Here is a 5,937-nt window from a genome sequence, read left to right on the forward strand (position 1 = left end):
TGCTTTTACTTACATAGGGCAACACTTTAATATAAGTGTTGCAATGCATTACTTGAAGTGCAACGTTTTTATACAAATGTTGCATTTTGTCACAACACTTGTGCAACACTTATATCACATAAGTTATAAACCCTTTATAAAAATTTCATTTTTTTATTCAACCGCTCAAAACATTTTACTGAAAATTTTGTTTGTGCGCCACTTTTTAGTTTTTGGAATCTCCCATCAATAATCAATATTATTATTCAATCTTTCAATTCCTTCCATCACGCGTCATTCAATTCATTTATTTGATACAGTAACAAAAACTCTTCGATATTCTTCGTCCTTTCTCATTCGACACTTCCATCACGCGTCATTCAATTCACGCTATCCCTTTTCTCTCTCCGTCAGCATCTCAGTCGAATGTGGAAACCCTCTTCAAATCCCTAGATCTGTTCGTATCTCGTCTCTTTTATCATCCCCGTCATTCCTCTACATTCAAATCCAACACTGGTGATTTTCTTTCCTACTTATTTGTTATTATTATTACTAAAACTGATTTGTATTGTTTCCATTTTTCTTATTGTTTTCAATCAATTAATTTGGCACAAAAATGGTGAATGTTACGAAATAAACCCTAACAATTATTCGACCTCTTGATCTATTAACTATTACTCGGGTTTGTTGATCCTTAGGTGATATTGATCAATTCTTTATTTTTATTTTTATTTCGACTTCAGCCCCCACTAGGTTCGTTTAGGGCTGAATCTATAGTGTGAGATGATCTGGGTTCATTTAGGGTTTTCAAATTATGTCTATTAATTTTGTTTGTTGAACGCGGCAACAATCACAAGCGAAGGTAACTTTTTTTGTTAACCCATTCTTGTTAATTGTCTGTCTGTTTTTTGCATCTGAGGACGAAATTTAACAGCTAAATTAGGCTATAAATCCTAAACTTAAGTTATTTTATCATTTTGTTAGTTACCAATCTCAAGACATTGTTAAGCCAGCAACAATAGCTCATTTCCACAAAAAACTTGTATAAGACAGTTTGACATGTGAGACCGTCCCATTAACCATGTACCTAAAATGGATATGCTCTTCTGAATGTAACAAGCCAAGGCGATAGGAAAGGCAGCAAGTGACTTCGAACAGGAAGAAAATGCCAAGTTATTAAAATTCAGTAAAAATGGATTATGTATATGACTAATTGTTACATGTGCTCCGTGAATATATGCCAAGTTATTAAAATTCTAGTCATTCCGGTTATGTTAGTATTCAGGTCGGACCATTTTCGGTTCAAGTATGTTTTAGGTGTCATTGTCTAGTCTTTTATTGTTAATGAACCGTGTTTGAGATCAACAAGCTTCAGATTGGTTGGGTTAATTATGTATTACCATGTGTAGTTAAGGGCTAATATAACACTTTCTCTAATTGTCCGATATGATACGATAGGACAAAACTCCTACACGATATTTTTTTTTGTTATTATCTCCCTAATACACGCAAGTGTATGTATGACTGTATGCATTATGATCAGAATGAAACTTAACAAGATGAAATCAATGATCCGACAAGTTCTATAATATAGGCTGTTGTACTGATCCTCCATATTTTGGAGTGTGTACTAGAATGTCATTTGTGTTTTGTTGACTTGTGAAAAGGTTCCTGACAAAGTGACAAGCATTTATTGCTTGTGTAAACATTGGCAGCAAAGTCACGAATGTTAGGCTTGTGAACTGTGCATGAAGAAAATGATGGACCTTGTGCAGTTGGACACCAGGTCAGATATATGTTCAGTGCAGTTGGACACCAGGCCAGTCAGTTGTTCCTTCACAAATTACGTCACCGCTTTATTTATTTTCTCTGCAGATGGAGCACGTCGAATAACCCGTCCCATATCACCCCTAATCTGCTTGTATGTGGGCCTAAAATTCGTGACCGTCCCAATCCAAGTCTTCTTTTGATCATTTTGTAAGCGAATTTCTGTGTTTGCATCTTAATATAACTCGGCATGGCGACATATATCAAAGTAGGGGAATCCTTTATTTGATTTATCGCATCTTAATTGATTTTACTCAGTGCTTATGTAGCCACTTGTAGTAGGCGCGGACCGGGATTTGAAGGGCAGGTATTATCATCTAGTTATGGCCATTTTACTCATGTCTCACTTTTTAATCTTGGTGTGGTGGTTGTGCTAAGAGATATCTAAAAGATACTACTTAGGCACCAATGGAGGTAGGGGAGTTGATGTTGTAAAATATGTGAAAAAAGGGTATAAGAGCTTCAAGTATTCTCATTTTGCAATGAGTCTGGTTTTGTTGTGATTGGAATAGGGGTAAAAAGTGTGGACTTGAAGATTGGTGAGGAAGTTATCAACATGTGGTATTTGCAATTTTTCTATATTAAGTGGTACCAGTAATTTTTGTGTAAATTAGACCTATGCCGTTTTTTTTTGTTATAGATTCGAATTTCAGATTTTTGGCATCTCATTGAAATGGTTAAGGTTGGATGTATTATGCGGTTATGGTCTGGTGTTCTCGTCAACATTTTCGAAGTGCAGAATTCGATGAGTGCAATTAGTTTGGTTATCTCAAATTTTGTGCTGTCATTTATGTGGCTAGGTTCGAGTTATCCTGACGTTTAGACCAATTGCTGATGTTTACTTTATTTCACGTTGCTGATTTTGCGAATAGAAGGTAGCAACTCGAGGTCTTAGAGGATAGGCTAAGTTCTATGGTGCAGTCTCCCCTTGGCCCTTACTGATGCTTTGTCAAACCGAAGGTAAAGATATTGAATAGCGTCATATTTTGATGTCTATGACTATTAATTGATTCTTTTGTGGTATGTTGCGACCGTGACAGTTATTCTTTTCTCATATTTTCATTTGAAAACCTTCGTGTTGGCCTTTGGAATAGCTAAAATGTAAAATTATATAAATGAACAAATAATTTACATCAAAAGGGGGCATATTCTGCCTCCTGCAACAATACTGCAGTTAAGCTTCAACAAAACGAAATTTATCTTTTTTCAATCATGTTCCGCCATCTATTGTCCTTACTGGGCACCGGTTTATGAATGAATTGCAAGCATCTAATTTTCATCATCTTTTTAATTTGATCTGCTACACGAGCAGGCTTCTCCAATTGGTATTCCACTCTACTTCTATTCCTCTAGGGCCAGATCATTCTTTCCTGAAGCCTCGATCTCCTGGAATCTTTATTTGTGACACCAATTTCAGCTATTGAATTGTCAGCTACTGCTATAATTTTTTGTGATTACATACCTTAAGAATTGATTTACGGTTCTTATTTTATACCTTCTGCATACAGCTTGGATGTTTTGGCCCTTAAGCTGTTGATATTGTTTAGAACTTGGCTGCTAATTAGTTGTTCTTTAATGCATTATTTATTATTTCGTGATAATTAAGTGTGACGTATCATCTATGCCTATTGAGCCTTTGAATCCTCAAATCTAATAATGTTCTATTTTTTATGTTACAGGTTGCATTTGAGGTATTAACAATGATGACGGGTTGATTTTTTGTCCGGCTGGCAACATATATATCCTCACAATACAAGAATTAAGACTTATAATTAGTAGCTTTCAAATAGTCGTTAAGAATTATTATTTGTTCTATTTAAACATTTGTTATATTTGTTTTAGTTAAATAATTGAACATTTGCGATCGAAGTTCTACTTTTGATCCTTTTTTGAAATGTAATTGACATATATTTTTGAGACTGAATCAATTGAATGCACAATTAGAGAGAATTACAATTGTTGCGTGCCTTACAAGTCCTTATGTCGTTGCACTTTATTAAGTGTTGTTTTTGAATAAATTAGTGTTGCATTTGTTTATTATGAGTGTTGTTTTGGGACGTAACGAGTGTTGTGTTTCCAAAATAAAAATGTTGCATTAATTTGATATAAGTGTTGCTTATCAACATGAAAAGTATTGCATTTGATATAAGTTTTGCTTATCAACATGAAAAGTATTGCATTAGTTCAGGAAGTGTTGCTTTTTTTACATAAGAAATGTTGCATTAGAAGATAAAAAATGTTGCCTTTGCAATTGAAAAAGCGTTGCATAAACATGACCAATGCAACACTTTTCAAAAGTGTTGCTTCAGATTAAAAAGTGTTGCATTAAGCGTTGCAATGACCTAATGCAACAAGACCTGATGTAGCACTTGATTAAGTGTTGCATAAACTCTATTGCAACATTTATATGACATTATGCAACAATAGCAAAGTGTTGCTATAGAATCTAAATGTAGTAGTGTTGCTTGCTTGTTATGATCTTAACTAATGCACATGTTATGTTTGATGAAATGTGAGCCTATGAATCCTTGCATTTTTTACCCATCACCTATCTTTTCAATGAGACTTGTAAGACATAAACCAACTCGAGTCTCATTAGACCATGCATGTTGTTGAGTAGGGAAGACTAAGTCGACTTGTAGGTGTTGTACAATCTAATCGATTCGGCTCCGGGACCCAAACTTTCCTAGGATTGTAAGATATAACCCAACTCAATCCATCACAACAATAATTGCTTGCTTATAATTTAACAACATGTTTGTATGATCAATTCCCATGAATCCCCTATGACCCCATGATACCCTAGTGCATTTTATCAATTGTTTACAACCCTTTTTAATTCATCTTTCTTGTTTACCTTCATTACCATTTAGTTTAGTGACCATCTATATCAACCCAAATTGTGACACCCCTAAGACACCACTAGTTACAATAGAAATCTCATCTCAATTCCCGTCCCTTGGGATCCGACCTTTACTTGCCTCTTTACTAATTGTAGAGTTGTTTGTGAAGCTATAAATTGTGTTTTGGTCTAGGTGCTCCTAACGACAAGTTACCGAAAAGAATTAGTCCGACCAAAAATGGCGCCGTTGCCGGGGACGGTGTTAACTTGATTTAGATTTTCTTATATTGTTATTAGTTGTGTCTTTCTTTGCCTTGAGGAAGTAAGACTCCTCAAGGTTTGTTCTAATTGTTTTCGAGTTGTTTGATATTTTGCATGTCTAGAAGGTCACAAGGTGACTTGTTACCCTTTGATCGTGAAATTGAAAGAACTTTGACAACCAATAGAAGACTTGCTAGGAGAAATTTGAGAGGTATTAGTGAGGTTGTAGACATTCAACCAACTATTGAGTTCATCAACCCTTTTGCAAGAGAAGGTGAGGAGAACCCAACACAAAATACAACACAAAATCAACCCACAATGCCTAAGTTTTCATCACATTCCGTACCCACCGAGGAGAACCTACCCAATGGTACTCCCACACCACAACATCTAACCGGAAATTTCATTGCCAAATCCGCATTTATCCAATTAATCGAAATAAGCCAATTTGGGGGGATGCCTAGTGAAGACCCTCACTCAAGACCAAATTCGATGGGTCTTATTTCCTTTTTCTCTAATTGGCACCGCGAAACAATGGTTGAAGAGCCTTGATAAGGCCACTCTCGGAATTGATTCTTAGAAAAAGTTGGCTCTAGCTTTCTACAAAAAGTTCTACCCACCGGAAAAGACTAACATGCTAAGAGCTCAAATTACGGGTTTTAAGCAAAGGGATGAAGAATCTTTGTATGAATCTTGGGAGCGGTTCAAAGGAATTTGTCGCTCATGTCCTCACCATTGACTTAGCGAGTGGTTCTTGGTACAACAATTTTGGAACGGTCTATATGAAGATTCAAGGAACATTCTCAACATGGGATCAAATGGAATGTTCACCGAAGTTGATGAAAATCAAACTTGGAACAAAATTGAGGAAATAGCGGTCCATAACTCACAATATAGTAGACCTCGCAAGGCTACTAGAGGAGGAAAGCATGAAGTGGACTCCGTTACTCAATTGGGTGCTCAACTTAGCGCTCACATTGATACCATCAATTTGAAGTTTGAAAAGGCTATGGCTAGACTTGAAGAAG

The 5,937-nt window shown here is 35.8% G+C and overlaps 1 non-coding gene across 1 annotated transcript; it reads right to left on the reverse strand.

The window, feature by feature from the left end:
- Positions 1–5,543: 5,543 nt before the first annotated feature.
- Positions 5,544–5,650, reverse strand: LOC141644495 (small nucleolar RNA R71). Its single transcript, XR_012544110.1, has one exon. It is a non-coding gene; the product is annotated as a small nucleolar RNA R71 (small nucleolar RNA).
- Between the last annotated feature and the right edge of the window lie 287 nt (positions 5,651–5,937).

Source organism: Silene latifolia, chromosome 2 (assembly GCF_048544455.1).
Source record: "Silene latifolia isolate original U9 population chromosome 2, ASM4854445v1, whole genome shotgun sequence".
Classification (NCBI taxonomy): domain Eukaryota; kingdom Viridiplantae; phylum Streptophyta; class Magnoliopsida; order Caryophyllales; family Caryophyllaceae; genus Silene; species Silene latifolia.